We start from the raw sequence: 18765 nt of genomic DNA on the forward strand, positions 1-18765 counted from the left end.
GCTGCTTGTAGAAAACTGGTATGCACATACAAGAATATTTACATAACTATGCCAGAATATTGCTTTGCTTTTAATGTACAAAAGAGATTCCAACACGCATTCTGTTCTGCCCCTTTGTTTTTTCATTTAATAACGTCAGTAGAAAAATGGACAAGGGCTACGGACACGCAGTTCACAGAGAAGGAAATACAAATTGCTCATAAACATATGAAAGGATGTTCAACCTCCTTCATAATAAGAAAAATTCAAATTAAAAGTGCACAGAGAGATCGTTTCTCACCTATCAGATTGGCCAAAATCCAAAAGTCAGGTAACACCCCACGCTGGCAAGGCTGCAGGACAATCAGCAGTCCTGTATCTGTTGGTGGAACTGGAAATTGGCACAATCCAATGGAGGGCAATTGGGCTCTCTCTGTCAAAGTGACAAATGTGTATTATCTTCTGAAAACGTATCCTTCAGATAATCTTGCTCAAGTGCATAATGACATATCCTGGGATTCCGTTTACTATTTATTTATTTAAGGATTTTATTTATTTGACAGAGAGAGAGAGAGAGCAAGAAAGAGAAAGAGAAAGAGAAAAGCAGGGGGAGCAGGAGAGGGAGAAGCAGGCTGCCCGCTGAGCAGGGAGCCCAATGCAGGACTCTGTCCCAGGACTCTGGGATCATGACCTGAGCCCAAGGCAGATACTTAACTGACTGAGCCACCCAGACACCCCTGGGATGGTGTTTAGAATAGAGTTTTTTGGTTTTTGTTTTTTAATAAGGGAAGCCCTGTGAGGGAAGTGGCACTATTGGTTTGGCTCACCTCTGGGTCCCCAGCTCCAACATCAGTCCCTTGAAAATAGCAGATATCACAGAGACAACGCTCACTCAACCTCCCTACGCTCTCGGCCTTCCCCAGCCTCCCTTGCAACTAGGTTTGAACTATGTGGCTCATTTCTGCCTAATGGGATACGCAGAAGGATGTAAGCCACTCCCAGCCTACCCTTCAAAAAAGTGCCATTAGACCTTCCAGCATTCTCTTTGCCTGCTGCGTTCATCTCTAAGACCACCTGTTCCAGATGGCATAGCATGAAGGTGAAGGGGACTCAGTCCTCATCATGACATGAAAGCAAGAAATAAACCTTTGTTATATTGAGTCACTGCAATGGGGGGGGGTTGCTGCTGCAGCTCATCCTGTTTCATCCTGACTAAATTGTGGGTGCTCAGGTGTGTCTAAGTATGTACAGCAATGAGTGTGCTTGTACACAGAGCTGGACTGATGAGAATGATCGTAGGCTAAGTTTTCAACATGTTGTTGGGTCTTAAAAGTATGTATTTAACATCCTGGAAAATAGTGCACATGATCTTCCATAAAGTTTGCCTCAGTTTACACTCCCACCAGCAGGTGTAAAGATAAGAGACACATGAGGCTCCCACTCTGTTCCGGGTCCTAAGCTAGGTGTTTTGTACATGTATACAATGTATACAAGTATACATTGAAAGTATGTATTAAATATGTATATATGGAAAAGTAATAAACTGATATAAGTGAATTAAAGCTATGTACTTCTATCTGCTCTTTTTTTTTTTTTAAAGGATGTATTTCATGTATATATTTTATGGGCTTTTCTAAGACCGACTGACTACTTTAGAGGTATGAATATAATTTGAGTATAATTTCATCTGTAGGGTCCAGAGACATGAGAGAGAAATACAATACAAGGTTCATTTTCCCACCGAAATCTGAATTAAGGTGGTGGCTCTACATCATTAAGTTGTCAGAGGTTTGGGTCCCTAACTTTTTGCTCCATTGGCACTAGCATGTCATCCCTACCCCAAAAGCCAAATGGCTGACCACCATGTTTGCTCTACCAAAGGCTCTGCTCACATGCCATTGCCATACCTGGGTCTACCCCCCATCCCCGCAGCTCCTTGCTGCAAAGGAGGCTGGGAAATGCAGTCCTCATTCTGAGCAGCCATGTGGTTCTATCATAAAAGGGGAAAGCTGATATTGGGGGACAACTCTCAGACTCTACCACGGGAGGCATTATTAAAGAGTTCAGAATTTTGATTCTGGAACAAAATAGATTACTCATTCCCAATAAGAGGACTATGCCATATGGTTTCAGAATTTCAGCTGACCATGACTGCCAATTTCAGGAGGCCCCACTTGGCTGGTTGTGGGGTTTGCGGTATGCCTTATGGTCCTATCATGCAATAAGCACATGTGGGTTCTCAAACCAATCAACAGTAACAGATTAGAGCCAGCAATGTTTATTTTTAAATGTCTTCTCAAGGGTGTCGTCCTCAGTGTCAGAAGAGAGATTAATATTTGCTGATTATGTAAGAAGTTGCATGCAGAAAATTTAGATTACTTTTGGTTCTAAACTTTTAATCTCTTTCAAAAATGTTTTAATGCCATGGATATATTGGCATCTAGGGACTGCCCCGATCACCTGCTCTTTATTCTAGCTCTATCTGTGGTATTAACAGTTTCTCCAGGGGCGCCCTGGTGGCTCAGTGAGTTAAAGCCTCTGCCTTTGGCTCAGGTCATGATCCGGGGGTCCTGGGATCGAGCCCCGCATCGGGCTCTCTGCTCAGCAGGGAGCTTGCTTCCTGCTCTCTCTCTGCCTGCCTCTCTGCCTGCTTGTGATCTCTGTCTGTCAAATAAATAAATAAAATCTTAAAAAAACAAAACAGTTTCTCCACTCCAGTCCAACCCTCCCACCCCCCCGCCTGAATACAACTTTATCCTAAGTAAGTCTCCTCATTCACGGAACCCTCACTAAGTCCTAGGGACTCAGCTAGGTGAATAATTTACCTTTTTTGTTTTTGCCTACCTAACATCCTTTTCTACTTTCTCTGATAACAGCATCACAGTTTACTGACGGAACGCTCCTGCTTCCCTCTCAGTCCACACGGCTTAGGTAGGGTTCAGCCTACTTCTGTACTTAAACGGGGCCATTGGACCTACACCTGGCAAATCAGTGTATTCCATTCTCCTGGGCCACAGTAATTGGTTCAGGGAGAGATGTGATCTGTGGCAGCCAATGATACTCAAGTTTGAACCACTGGCTAGAGGATTTCTCTAGCAACTGGGTGTGAAGCTAGTGCCATGTGGGTGTGGAGCCACGGGTGTCCCCGCCTTTGACATCTTTTCATCATTCTTTCATTCAGCAAGTACTTACTGAGCACCTACTATATGCCTACAGCAGTAAAAAACAAAACAAAAAACAAAGCACCAAATGCTTGCCTTCAGGGAGCTAACGTTCTACTGAGGATACAGTAGACAATAAAGAAATATGTAATATGGTCGGAGGTGATATGGAGGTGATATGGAGAAAAAATCCAGGATAAGGAGGCAAGAGAATGAGGAATTGCTATTTTATATAGGTCTGGGAAGAACTCTTTGAGTAAGTAATATTTAAGCAGACACCTTTGGGAGTGTGGGAACTGCCATGTTCCTATCTCTAGAAGGGGTCACAGTGGAGAGGATGGCAAATGGGAAGTCCCTCAGGCCCGAGCGTACTTGCTGTATCTGAAGAATAACAAAGAAATCAGTGTGGCTAGAGCAGAGAGCACCAGAGGGAGAGAAGAAGATGAATGGACACACTATGACCAGCCTGGTAGGCCATGATGAAGATTGAAGATTTATCTGAGGGCACAAGGGAGCCATCAAAGAACTTAGAACAGGAGAGGAAACTGATGAGATCTGCACTTCAGAAAACTCACTCTGGCCACATGGTGGAAGGCAGATCAGAGTTTGAAATGTGAGTTGGGAGGTCTTAGGGAGGAGGCTCTGAAGTGAGCCACCTGTATTAACAATTTTCACATTTAAAATTGGGCATCGGTGTTTTCTGAACTTCAGTCATCTGACCACTACCCTCATCATATATATCCCCTGCTGCCTGCACCTCACCTACTTAATGATTTTCTTTAAATGAACACATTAATTTGGCTGACGTATTTATTTCCAATGGAAACATTTGATCTCTACTGTATGAGTCAATTCAGGTTAAGTTCTGTTGCAGTAACAAACCACCCCACAGTCTCCCTGGGCTGTTAACTGGGAAGGTTTCTTTCTCACGTGTATTTCATGTCGGTTGCAAGTGGACTGCTGCTGGGTCTGCTTTACACTGGGATTCAGGTGGCGGCAGCAGCCCATCCCTGGCCCATCCCCTGGGCATCTCTCCGACAGACAGAAAAGAGCAAATGGCAGAAGCACATGCTGTTTCTCAGAGCATCTGCTTGGAAACTTAACTCACATTCTGTCGGTCAAGGGATGTCACACAGCCAGCCCTGAAGTCAGTGTCACTGACTGTAGGAACTGCCAGTAGGAAGGACTAATAAACATTGACAATAATACGATCTACCACATCTATTATAAATGGAAAACCAACAACACTTGCCCTCAGTAGAAGGTGGCCGCAAAAAAATAAATATTATGAAAACATTTACTTTATTAAATTGCAGCCAAATAACCTTGCCATACGAAGGCTCTGAGGCCTGCCCTCATTCTGTTTGAAAAGGAGATGGGTAATCCTTAGAAACGCAGTAAAGACACAGCTGTGTCAATCTCACAGGGTTGCCTCGATATAATCAGAAAGATTGAAAGAAAATGTACCCCATTACAAGCTTCCCATTAAGCACGTTGGTATTTCGTCCACACTTTGGGAGACTCGGCTTTAGAATCACTCTGGAGGAAGGAAACAAAGAATTTGGGGGAGTGGTAATAATGAAACCACGCACTTGGAGATGCTTAGGGTGTCGCACAATTTCATGCATGCCCCCCCCCCCCCCCGCCCTGCCTGAAGTTGTGCAACCTAACGGTCCTGGAGACGATTTCCGTGGGTTACCTCATTTAATCCTCACCTCCGCCCTGCCAAGTAGTTAGCATTATCTCCATTTTCCAGCCGAGAAAACGGAGGTTCGGAGCGTTCAGCCCTAGCTCAAGACCACCGCTGGAGCGGACAAGGAAGCTGTTCCCAGGCTCCAGGAATACCTGCGGCCTGAAGGTGTAGTTTCAGATTTGGCCACTTGGTGTCACTCTCTCCAAGCTGTGGGGAGACTGTCCAGCAGCGTTGGGCCATGTACCATGGACTCGGGACACAGCCAGTCACAAACTGATCCCCAGGGAAGCACAGCCCTCCCCTAATCCAACCATCCTGTCCTCCGTCCTGTCGCCCTTGCTTGTGCAGAATTCCTTCCTGTTCCCTGTGTGCCCGTCGTGCGCGGAATAAGAACTGGGCCCGTTCTACGTACCCCCCGAGTTAAGTGCTTGGCAGGCATCGCCTCCCACAAGCCTTCTGGCACCCTGTGGCCTTCCCATCTCAGAGCTGAGCAAACGCAGGCCGAGAGATCTGGAACACGTGCCCAGCTATAAAGGGGCTCGTTCGAACTTGATTTGAACCCAGATCTGGGTTAGAAGTTTGGGGTTTGGATGCCTAGCCCGTGCATGGGAGGAGGGCTTTATTAATTCTCACTTTTTTATGGACTGTATTTCCAACCTGCAGACTTCAGACTCCATACTGTTTTTGGCAATGAAAATAACCTATTTAGGCGCTTGCACATTTTGGGGGTTTTGTTGTTGTTTGATGTAGAAGTTAGTTTTCTTCTGACTACCAAAAAAAACCCAAAACCAAAAACAAAACAAAACAAAACAAAACAAAACAAAAACACCCCACTGAGAACTTCCTTTTAAAGAAGTTTTTAATCTACCAAATATTCTTTGATAATTATTTTAAAAAATTAGAAAGCCATCTAAGTAAAAAGAAAATAAAGGTCACACCAAGCTCACATCAGCCACCCAGAGGGGAGCCCTGGTGACACTTTGGAGCTCATCCTTCCAGGTACTTCTCTCTTGTTCTCATCTATTTGTGCATTAAACATTTTTAAAAAAATAAATTAAAAAAACATATTCACATGAAAAATAATTGAAAAGGTACCAGAAGATTTACAGTGGATAATCTCCTTCTAATCCTTACTCCCTGCTCCCCAGCTCCAGAACCCCAAGCTCCCTCCCCAGAAGTCATCTCCGTTCTGTTTCTTGGGGATCGTTACAGAGATACACAGAATGTAGATAAGCAAATATGTACATGGATTCCTGGAGCTGTTTCTTTAAATAGAAACATCAACACACCCTGTTCTGCACTAGTTTTCTTTCTTCTTCTTCTTTTTTTTTTTTAGACTTAACAATATACCTTGGAGATCTTTCCAGATCAGCAGTAGGAGAGCATTCTTCACATATCCCATTGTCTGAATATAATCATTTATCTAGCCAGCCCCTGGTGATAGTCATGTCTGTGATTCTAGTCTCTTGCTGTGGCAAACAATGCTGCAATTAGTACCCCTTCCACGGGAATCTTTCCATGTATGTGGATGTATTTCTGTAAGATAAATTCTTAGTAACTGAGCTAGCAGTCATAGGGCAAGTGCATTTTAAAATTTTGACACTTATTGTCTCAATTCTTACTAAGGTCCTACGTACTGATTGACATTCAGACCAACAACCTACGTGAGCAGTGGTTTCCCCACCCTCTAGCCAAAGCCAACTATTATCAGGCTTCTCGATCTTTGCTTTACAGAGGGGGATAAAGGTATTCACCAAGTTCTAATCTGCACGGTCTTTCCTTTTATGTTAGATTCAGAATTTAAAAATATATCTAAAGGCCATTCGTATTTATTTTCTGGTAGCAAAGCATTCGTGTCCTTTGCCTGTCTTTCTGTTGGATAATCATTTTTTTTTAAAAATTCATCAGCAAGAGCTCTTCATGCACTAAGAAAATGAGGTCTTTGTTTCTCGTATATGTTACAAATGGATGTATTTTAAAATATGGATTTATCAGACAAAAATGGGATCCCACGGTGCACAACGTTTTGGAGGCCCGTGGTTCTCTGACAATAGATTGTGGATCCCTTTCCAGATTGGTGAATATACCATGGCAACAAAATTATTTATTTGCTACTTACTTAAATTTCACCCCCGGAGACATTGGAAGTACACCGAATATAAAAGACTATGGATTTACGGGAACACAAGTGTCAGAGGGGAGGATTATGCCATCTGTTTACGTCTGTTACTGAATCTAAACTTCCAGGGTGAAGTACCATCGTTGCCAACTTACAGATGAGCTCCTGAGGTCCAGAGGGTCGGGGATTTGTCTAATGTCTCCCTGCCGGTCTCTGAAAGAGCTGGGGGTTCAAACCCACATCAGTCTGTCTCCCAGGCCTTGGCTGCCACCTTCCATCACCTTAAATCCCCACATTCCCCACCAGCCTGGGCGCAGGTGGCCTTGGGACAAGGTCCCATCCTCCCTCCCACAGTCCCAGGCTGGGGCATAGCATGCAGTCTAGGGATGAAGCCACGGGGAGGCGCCAGGGTCACATCACTTGCCTACTGTGTGGCGTTGGGAATAGGCTGGGTCCAGGCATCCTGGCATGGGACAGTCCTGGAGGCTGTCCGGGCTCAGGGCCAGACGGAATGTCTCCTGCCACCCCCAGGGCAGTGTCCTCAGCCTTGATCTCCCTTGAGGGACCCCCCACCGGCAGCCCCAGGGCCTCCCAAAAGTCTGGCCTCAACTCAGCCCCTCTGGAAGCTTGGATCCCTGTTGACCAGAAATCCTGCATAATCCTTTGCTGTGGGGGTCTGTCCTGTGCGTTGTGGGATCTTTAACAGCATCCCTGGCCTCTGCCACCTAATGGTGGTACCTCCCCTCAAGGTGACAGACCAAAATATCTCTAGAGATTGCCAAATCTAGACATTGCCAAATGGCCCTCGGTTATAAACCCCTGCTGGGGACCCACAGGGCCTAGGCAGGTCACGCCAATGATGGAAGCCAGTAAGAATAGTTCGTACGCAGACAGCTTACATATAGGAACTTATTAATTAACATCCTGGGAGGTGGGGACCGATAGCATCTCTCCCTTACAGAGGAAACTGAGGCCCAGAGAGATTCATTGACTTGCCCAAGGCCACGCACCCAGAATGTACTGGAACCAGGGCTTGAATCCAGGTTGCCAGACTCTGGCCTCCTTGCCCATAAGCATCATCTACTGGCTTCAGGAAAATGCACATGGCTCATGGGTGGGATCTGCAGGAATGTCCTCTATTTCCACAAAGAAAGACCTCTTTTCCTGGTTTCCTCATTACCTGTTTTCGTTTTCCCACTTCTGAGGGAGAGTCAAAACACGAGGTTTTCCCTTCTGCTTACGATGGTACTATGAGAAACCTCAGCATCAAGTGTAATGACGCCCAGCCCAACACCAGGGATGCACTGGGGGTTGGGGGGTGCTGAGGGGTCCCAGAGGGCGCAGCCCCATCAGTCCTGTTGCTTGGTTTCCGAGTATATGCATTGGCCCAATTTTTCAAGAGAAGCCAGAAATCTGGATTTCTAACATAAACTTTTCTAATTTTTATATAATAGTAATTAATTTAAAATATTTAGAACCCTGTAACAACCAGACAAAACATGTCTGATGCCTGATTTGGCCAGTGAGCAGCCACTTGCAACCTTTCTGAAGGGCATATTCAAAGTATGGGAACAAACACTTTCATTCTCTTAGAGCCCTCTGCCTTTCATTATCATTTATGTAATCAATTTTTCTTCATGTTCAACCATACTTACATTACATGCGTGCTTTTCCACCCATCCACTCACCTATCAATCCACATAGCCAGGTCTCCATCCATCCATCATCCATCCATCTATGCATCCATCCATCACCCATCCATCCCTCCATCCATCTTTCCATCCCTCCAACCATCCCTCCATCCATCCCTCCATCCATCCATCCATCCATCATCCAACCATCCCACCATCCACTCATCCATCCATCTATCTGTCACCCAGCAATTTGTTAGTTCATTTATTCAACCATTATTATTAGGCCCCCATTGTGTGCTAGACCCTAGGCCAGGCCTCAGGGACATAGTGAAAACTGTAACCCAATTCCTTTCCTCCAGAAGCTCATCATCTCTTAGTAGAAATGAGAAGGAAGCCAATGACAGACAAAGATGGAACCAAATGATGTAAAGTTCAGACTCTGCCATTTACCAGCAGGACAACCTTGGGCAAACTATTAAGGCTTTTGAGCCTCAGTTTCTCCCTCTGTGGAATGGGGCTAACAGCGGTACCTACCCCCTGCCCACAGGCCCACTGTCAAGACTAGGTTAGGTGAGGCAGTGTATGTGGAGTGGGACACATGGCAAGCCCTTTACAGACACCGTGGTGTGGACACGTGAGGCTGCAAGGAGGCGGGGGTCAGGGGCTGTGGTGATGCGCAGGGTCGCTGCCCCCTCGAGGGAGGCTTTGTGGGGGCCGTGGTGTCCAGAATGTCCCACCATGCCCTGTGTCGGGAGAGGGGTTGCTTTGTCATTGTTCTGCACAACTTCCTCCTGGTCGGCTGACACTCTAGCCACCCTGAAGGCGCTGGTTTCCCACTCTTGCTTCACTTCTAAAGGGCAGCTCTTTCTCCGACCGCCCTGCCCCGCCCTGCCCCACCCCACCCCAGTTTGTGGGAAAACTGTATGGAACAGAAAGGGCTTGCGGGCTCCCTCTTCTCCAGATTTGTTGTTATTTTTTTCTCATTTAAATTGAAAACATGCTTATTGAAGAAGATTAGAAAAAAACACATCAAACGAGAAAGAAGAAAAATTATTCTTTGTCCTATCCTTCTAATTCAACCACACTGAACATTCTGGCTTTTTTCTTTCTCTTAAGCCAGGGTGTGTGTGTGTGTGTGTGTGTGTGTGTGTTTACATAGTTATTAATCATACTGTTCAACTATTCAGTGTTGTGTTTTTTAAAAAACTTTTCTATTATATCACAAGTATTTTCCCCCATTGCTCGTCGTCATGAACATGTTCGAAGGGCTGCATTCAATGCAGCAAATGTTAAGTGAGCACCTACTACAGTCCATGGAGAGAGAGGTGGCATAATGATAGAGCCGACCTTTACTGCGTGCGAAGCCCGTGTTACACGTTGTTCTCATCACTCGCGCTAAATCCTTTCTTTCTCACAACAGTCCTATGCGGCGCATCTCACCATCATGCCCATTTTTCCAGATGAGAAAACCGTGGCCCAATGTGGCACAGTTTAGCTGTGGCACAGCTAAGACGAGCAGCCGGCATTTGAATCCAGGTGGGCCAGTCATGGGTGACCCCAATCCAGAGTGATCGGAGCTGGAACCGGGAAGGTACAGGAACATGTGACAGCCTTCCAGGAGGCTCTAGATCATGCAGGAGCATCAGGGAAGCCTTCCTGGAGGAAGAGGTGACATTCTGGCTGAAGACGTAGTAGGTGAGGGTGCCGCAGGCAGAGGGAGCTGCTTGAGGTAGGAGTGGGCACGGACTGTTGACGAGCGGACGGCACTGAATCTGGATGGAGAGGTTGGCAGGCCAGACTGTGCAGGAACTGCGGGCCCTGGGGATCCGGGGGAGCCCCCAAGGGCTGTGAAGCTGGGATATGGCATGACTGGGGAGGCTGTCCCCCATCTGCTCTAGCCTCCACAGCCAATCTGTCCCCCGTGGCAGCACCCAGCACCCTGGGCACTTCTTGCCTGTTTGTTGCCTGTCTGCTATTCTAGACCGAAGAAAGTCCTGGGAAACGGGAACCTGGACTCATTTTTTCACTACTGTGGCCCAGGACCAAGATCCGTGGCTGGCAGGGAAAGCGCTCAGCACAAGATAATGGTACACAGCACGTCGTGATGCCGTGTGGAGACTTTGCGCCTGTTGTCTGCCACAGCCGTGGGGACGGGGCCCCTTCTGTGGTCCCCCTCAGGCCCCGCAGGGCGCAAGGCCTCTTTAGGATGGGTCCGGGTCTTGAGGTGCGCCAAGACTTTGCTAAGACTTGCCCACAGTGTCTTGTTCAGTTTAGGAGATGCCGGGAGCGTAAGTTACCCCTTGCCAGGCCCTCTCCGCGCTGTTCTTGAAGTTCGCAAGGGGGGGAGGAGCAGGCTCATGTACGGTCACCTGCCCACCCCTTCTCCTCCCTCTTCCCCAGCCTGCTTGGCACTGGGCACGGACTTGCCCTCCTCCCGTCCACACCACCCACTGCAGGAGGTGTGGAGAGACCTCAGGGGCTGTGGCCCCTTCCTGTGCTCGGGCTGAGGGCCTCCAAGGTAAGTATTTACTCCCGTCCCCCTCAGCCAAGGGCGCTATCTTATCAGCTCAAACACTTCAGAGTTCAGGCCAAGAAGCCAAAGTCAATTCTGAAAAAGTCTTTAAAAGGCCAAACACACACCCTGGCGGGGGGGGGGGGGGGGGGCTTGCAGGGGGTTGGCGATGAGGTCGAGGAAGGGCTCCTTCCTCCTTTAACAGACTCAGAAGGGCCTTGCCTGCCCAGAGATGCAGGCCCCAGGACACCCGCTAGAGCCTGTTTGCCCCGAGCGGCCACCCCTAGAACAGATCGATAAATGATGAAGTGCACGGGCCTTAAAAAAGAACAAACCACTTCATATGCAGTGATGTGGAAATAGATTGTAAAGTGGGAAAAGAAAGAGCAAAGCTATAAAGCCGTGTGTACACTCAGACCCTTTTTGTGTAAACAGAGAAGGTGGGCATATGGGTCTCTTCGTGCCTGTTGATGTAGAGAAAACTTCTAAAAGCCTTTACTGGGTATCTGGAAGTGTTTGCTGCCTGGGGGAGGAGTCAGAGGGAGACTTCTCATTAGACACTCTCTGTGCCTTTTGAATTACTTTATATCGTGTCAACGTGATACTATATAAATAAATGAACTGAAGAAGAGGGTTAGTCATTTTGTTCTAGGCGAATCGTAGCACAAAAGATGGGGGGGGAATGTTTGCAGACGGCATAGAGACTTCTAGCACGGATCAGTTTATTGAAGGTCTAGCTCAAGGGGAAACCTAAGCCTATTCATGTTCTCTCCATGGTGGGAACCACATTCAAACAAAGCTTTCAAAGCTCTCTTGTGTTTTATAAACTAGCTGCTTTCAAAACATCATCTCACTGAATCTCTTGAGGGTTCTGTAAAAGTAGAATCAGTTCACTCTGTAGACTGATTAATTAATTCAACAAATATTTATTGTTTCAGGTGGTGAGGATATAGCAAAGACCAAGATAATCAAGATGCCCAATCTCATGGAGTCAGTGGGTTGAGAGGGAGTACTGAACAAATACCAAGTAGATAAAACAGCCACACAAAAAAACAAATATGACCACTTCAGAGAGTTAGAAGCACTGAGAAGAAAACAAGCCCGGGGAAATGTAGTTGAGGATGGCTGGTGTGAGGAATGGTGAGTGAGGGGCTCTCTGAGGAGATGATGATTGAACTGAGACAGGAAGGAGAAAAAGGAATCAGTCACAAGAAAATCAAGGAGATGGTATTTCCAGTGCAAAGGCCCTGAGGTTACCCTAAGCTTTGCTTGTGGGAGCAATAGAAGGATGGCCAGTGTGGCTGAAGCTTAGAGAGAGAGAGCTAGAGAGGGTTGGGGGATCCAGCTGGGTTGGACAGAAGCTGACCCTGTAGGTCTTTTGGGCATAGTAAGTCATCTGGATGAAGGAACCGAGGCTTAAGAGTGGTACGCAGTTAGCCCAAGCTGACACATGCAACAGTGGCTGAATCAGAATTCAGACTGGGCTTCCCCAACTCCATATCCAGTCCTCTAACCCTTCACGTGACAAAAACATGAAGTATGTATTTCCATATTGCATAGCCCATGTTCTGAGAACACCATGTGTGTGTATGTGTTTTCTAATTGCACAGAAAAGTGCACATGTCATACAGTGAATTCTCATCAGGTGGGCAAACTCATGTAATCAGCACCCAGAGGAAAAAAACAGAACATTCCAGAAGTCCCCTTCATGTCCCCTCCCTGTAAATCTCCCGAACAGTTAACCACAGTACTGAATTCTAACCCCATCTATTAATTTTACTGCTTTTGAACTTTATATTGAGGGAATCACACAATATGTGTTCTTTCCTGTCTGGTTTCTTTCGCTCAGCATTACGATGGGGGAGACTCATGATATCCCAGCAGAATTTTACTGTTTTCCAATACAGACCAAGTCCGTGTGTGAACCATGAAAGCTTCTCTCCTTACAAAGGCCATGAGAAAGGAGCTAATACCGGGAGCAGTTCAAAGTACGTCATTAGAGGGAAAAGGCAGGTACAAAATCCTATGTGTAAAGTAATCCCACTTCTCGGCGGGGTGAGGGGGCTGGGAGTGAGGGGTTGGGTGGGAGTCTCTTTTTATGTGGAGTCAAGGTGGTCCTGGAAAATATGTTAAATTTTCACTCAACCACAGTGCACCATGAACTCTGAGCACATCGAAACCACTGTGGGATGGAGGGGTGTCTTGTGTTGGGAAACACACTGAGCTTGGCTTAGCCAGCTAGGCTCACCTGTACCATCTCTCCTGCTTCTTCCTCCTCCCATCCCACTCCCTTTTTAGCCCAATGTGCATGGTGACATCGTGTAAATTCGATGCTGGTACATTATGATTCTACCACAGAGTCAAGGGCTTCATGGAAGATTCTCCCTGTATGGTGAGCGTGACACGTGGACTTCATTTTTCCTTATTTGTTTATTTTACATTTTCTACAAAGAATCAAAATCCTTGTGTATTGAAGAATAACCATGGTGGCTGACGCACAAAAGGAAGCTCTGGTCAGCCCAAGAAGGGGATGTCTGTCAGCAGACACACTGGGTACAGGGAAGGGAGCATGGATCCCGTCCTCATGGCCTGCAATGTGGGGCAGCACCCATGGGATCCCCAGCCCTGATGGTTGTTAAAGCAGTGGCCGCAAGGCCAGACAGACCGGGGAGGGAATTCTGACCTTGCCCTTTACCCGCCATGTGTTTTGGTTACTATCACTGCATAATAAACTCCCCAAGACTTAGTGGCAATAAAGAGTTATTCTGTTCTCATGGATTTACATCTCTCAGGTTCTGTGGGTTGGGAAATCAGACAAAGCATATCAAGATGGCTTGTCTCTCTTCCATGAGGTCCGGAGTCGCGGTGGGAAGACTTGAAGGCTAGGGGTGACTTGGTGGCCGGGAGCTGGGATCATCTGTAGTCTTTACTTGCATGACTGGCAGCTGTTTTCTTGCCTGTGCCAAGACACACACCCTTTCTGTGACTTCTCCACATGGCCCCTTCACGTGGGCTAGAGTCGGCTTCCTCCCAATATGGCGGCTCGGTTCCCAGGGCAAGCATTTCAAAAGAGCAAGATGGAAGTGTGGGGTATGTGCACGGTCTGGTCTCAGAACTCATGTAGGATCATTTCCACGGTGCTCTGTCAGTTGATGCTGTCGCAAAGGTTGCCCGAGATTCAAGGGATGGGACAGATAGGGAGAGAGGGACCTCACCACTCAGTGGGAGGAGTGTCAAGGTCACTTCGTAAGAACAGCTGGAGGAGGAGGTGGTAAACTTGGAACTTCACACACTGGCAGTGGGATTTACAAATGGCGTAGCCACTTTGGAAAATAGTTTGGCAGTTCCTCAAAGGTTAAACATGAAGTCACCATATGACCTGGCACTTCCATTCCTAGGAATACACAGACACACACACACACGCACACACGTGCGTGCACTTGTCACACAGAAACAAATGAATGGAAGACCAAAATGTGGCATGTCCATACAGCAGTGTATTACTCGGCCCTGAAAAGGAACGCAGCACTGATACACGTCACAACATGGATGAACTCGAAGACATGCTAAGTGGAAGAAGCCAGTCACAGAAAAACCACATAGCATACGAGATGTCTACAAGAGGCAAATCCAGAGACAGAAAGCCAATTAGTGGTTGCTGGAGTCTGGAGAGGGGGGAAATGGGAAGTCTTGCCTGCTAAGGGGCACGGGGTTTCTTTCTGGGTGATGACAGTGTTCTAAAATTAGATCGTGGTGATGGCTGCTCAACTCTGTGACTATGCCAAACCTGCTGGGTCGTATACTTAACAAGGATGAATTTTGTGGTACACGAATTATATCATGAATTATAAGCTATTAAAACAAATGAAGAAGGAAAATATCATGAGGGATGGGAGATACTTGCGTGAGTCTCTTTAGAAAATACATTGTGTGTACAGGAGTAATCTTCTTATGCCTCAGTTTCCTCATCTGTAAAATGGGACTATTTAATAATCAAATGAACTCATGGGGTCTTTAGGGGATTAAAGGCTGTGTTGGGCAAGGACAGTGTGGCTGGAGCACAGTCAGTGAGGGAAGTTTCTGACAAACTTCCAGAAGGAGGCAGGTGGGAAGCACAGTATGTCCAGAATCCAACCTCTTCTCCCCACCTCCACCATCTTGTGCCTGGACTATTACAGTAGGGTACTCACTGGTCTCCCCACTTCTGCCCTTGTCCTCCACCCTGCCCTCTATACACACACACTCACACAGAGTCCATTCATGTAGCCAGAGGAAGTCTATCAAAACCTAGGATCGACCATGTCCCTCCAAGGGAGCAATGGAGGGTTCCCACCTCACTCAGGGTAAAAGTTGAAGATCCTATGAGGCTCTTTAAGAATCATACCCCTGTCATCTCCGTGACTTCATTTCTTTCATTTGCCTCCTCTCCCCCTCTTGCCTAGGCCTCCTTACTTCTACTCCGACACACAAGGAACAGTCCTGACTCAGGACCTTTGCACTTGCTATTTTCTGTGGTAGGAGCATTCTTCCCACAGATATCGTCAAGGCTTCCTTCCTCATCTGCTGCAGGTCTTTGCTCAGATGTCACCTTCCTAGTAAGGCCTTCCTTGGCCCAATACCTCTTCTCCACCTTTGCTGCATTATTTTTCTCCATAGAATGTATCACTATCTGGCGTTATATCTATCTTTCTCCTTCTTTTTCTCCTCCTCCTCTTTCTTCTTCTCCCTCTTCTTCTTCTTGTCTTCCTCCTCCTCCTTCTCCTTCTTCTCAAGATTTTATTTATTTATTTGAAAGAGAGTGTGTGCAAGTGGGGGGTGGGGAAGGAGAGGGGAAAACAGACTCTGTGCTGAGTGCAGAGCCTGGTGGGGGGCTCGATCCCACAACCCCGAGATCACAACCTGAGCCAAAATCAAGAGTCCAAAAGTCAGACACTCAACTGAGACACCCAGATGCCCCTCTTTCTTCTTCTTTTATTCATTGTCTGTCTTCCCTTTCTGTCTGTTCTTCAACTGGAATGCAAGTTCCATGAAGTGTGGGAATTTTTGTCTGTTATGTTCTTATCTATAACCCCAGGGCCTGCCACATGGCAAGTACTCAGGGAATGCAGGCACCCTGAATGAAGTATCAATACAAAAGGAGTGAGTGAAGCCATTCTAATGGAGGGCGACAGGGACCGGTGTGGACTGAGGCGAACCAGGAGCCCTTGTCCCATCTGGAAGGTACAACAACTACTTGGCCACAGCCTAAAATTTCCATGTGGTGGGAATGTGGGCCCAGTTGGCTGAGCTCCATTTCAAGGGAAGCCAGAAGCTTCTATATTTATGTGTAATGTCTTGATTTTGAAACAATTGCTAATCAAAAAAATCCACATCTGTTGCTTACCTAGGTGGGAGGCTGCCCTTTGTGGTCTCACCTAGGTCAAAATGCTTGCTCATGGGTTTCAGAGAACCCCGAATTTCTGGGAAAGCTGACTACAGTTCCAAGACAGGGTGCTGAACAAGTAGACTTGGCCTCGAAGTATGTTTTTTTGTGAAACAAATGGCATTTTCATATTTAGGTTCTTGAGATGATCTTATTTCAGGGTGAGTTCCCTTCTCTTCTCAAAACTCACAAGTCCACCCTCATATTTATGCTGGGCCCAGGCATCTTTCCTCCACTCTGGAGCAAAGATCAGAAGTAAATATTGGCAGAACATGAGTTTTACTGTGGCTCGGATAAGGAACAGCATGAAATGGAAATAGATTTTATTGCTCCTCCTACAACTTCCACCCCAACCCAACTCCCACAATATTTGCTTATTAATTTTACTTGGTACAAATTCTTGGTGTTAATTTTGTTGCCAACGGGGCTGCCACACAGGGCGGACTCTAGTCTAGGAGGGACCCCTGCCCGAGTGGCGCCCCCCCGGAGTTGTGCCGTGGTGGCCTACGTATATGTCTATCTAGATCATCCCATTCTCGTTGACTGAAGCACGGGAATCCCTCTTGCTTTGGCCAATTCTTTCTGCTTTTCCAAATAACTGAGTGCATGGAGAAAAATACAAAAAGTAGGAACCAGTTGAGGTGAAAAATGTGTGCTTTCTGCCTTCATCTGGCCTTTCCAAGATCCTCTCTGGAGAAGCAACTGTTAGCTGTTGCCACTTTTCTGGGTGACCTTAGATACACGAGCAAATCTCTCCTCTCTCTTCCTTCAAACTCGTATATCACACGTCCACATGCATGTCATGCAATATGACACACTACCTTTCCTATTTCTCTATCATATCTTTTTGCACCAAAAAGGTTTACGCGAGGGACCAGCAGATGACAGTCCTCAGGTCAGATCTGTCCTGCCGTGTCTGCTTCTGAGCCTACAAGCTAAGAATGGGTTTTATATTTTCCTCCATTTTTAAAGGATTGCAACAAATCAACAGAAGAATAGTACTTCGTGACACAGGACAATTATAGGAAATTAAAATCTCAGTGTCCACAAATAAAGTTTTATTGGCACCCAGTCCTGTCCATGCACTTAAGCGCTGTCTGCGGCTGCTTCTGGGCTGTGATGGCATGCTTGAGTAGTGGCAACATGTGTACATTCTGTGGCCTGCAAAGCCCAAAGTATGTACCACATGGCTCTTCCCAGAAAAAATTTTTTTTCTTTTTTAGAAGATTTTATTTATTCATTTGAGAGAGAGACAGAGATAGTGACAGAATGAAAAGGGAGGAGAAGGAGAAACAGCTGAGAGCCTGACATAGGGGGTTCGATCCCATGACCCTGGGATCATGACCTGAGCCGAAAGCAGACACCCAACCGACTGAGCCACCCAGGCGCCCCCCAGAAAAAGTTTCTGACTCCTGGTCTATGCTGTACATGACATTCTGCCTTTTTTTTTTTTTTTCTTTTCACATAACCTTAGGTCCTGGAGCTCTTTTGATATTAGTGCCTAGTGATACACCTCATGGCTTTAAACAAAGTCTCCTGCGTATCTCACTGTCTTGCTGGGCTGCAATTTATTTATCCCGTTCTTACCCAGACCCCTGAACTCTTGTTTACATGACCAGAGTTTGTGGTGTAGGAAAGCGTGACAATTCCTGACAAAGATAAGAAATCTCAGGTGGCCAATCTGTTTATTATTTATATATTGTTCCTTCAGAAATAGGATTTGTGGCTGCTTACCACAGGAGGGGCCGATCCAGTAAAGCCGTAAACCCACTAAGGCAGAGGTGAAATACCAGGACGGGACTGGAGTCAAGAAGCCTGCCCTTCCCGGCGGAGGAAGCCTGGATTATATTTGAGCTGAAAGCTTATTTGAATCATATTTGCAGATGATGCAAAAATCTTTGTGGGTGTTTATTTTCCTCAAGAGGGAGGTTGAAGTCAGAAGGCCTGAGAAGTTGGAAAAAATGCCAAGAAGGATAACATAGAACAGTGTTTCCTACCCTTACAATTGCCAAATCTTGAAGTAAATGAACTATTATTTACTTAACATTTTTCTTTAGCTCATATATGTGTTTAAAATACAGTTAAATACAGTTGTTTCATCTGGAAAATAATATCCATGAATTCATGATTCTGATGAGTTAGCCATAGATATAGTCTTTCAAATGCTCATAAATACTTAATAAATACTAAGATTAAACACACACACACACACACACACACACACACACACACACACACACACACA

Source organism: Enhydra lutris, unplaced genomic scaffold (genome assembly GCF_002288905.1).
Source record: "Enhydra lutris kenyoni isolate GAN:26980312 unplaced genomic scaffold, ASM228890v2 scaffoldscaffold6, whole genome shotgun sequence".
In the NCBI taxonomy this organism is placed as follows: domain Eukaryota; kingdom Metazoa; phylum Chordata; class Mammalia; order Carnivora; family Mustelidae; genus Enhydra; species Enhydra lutris.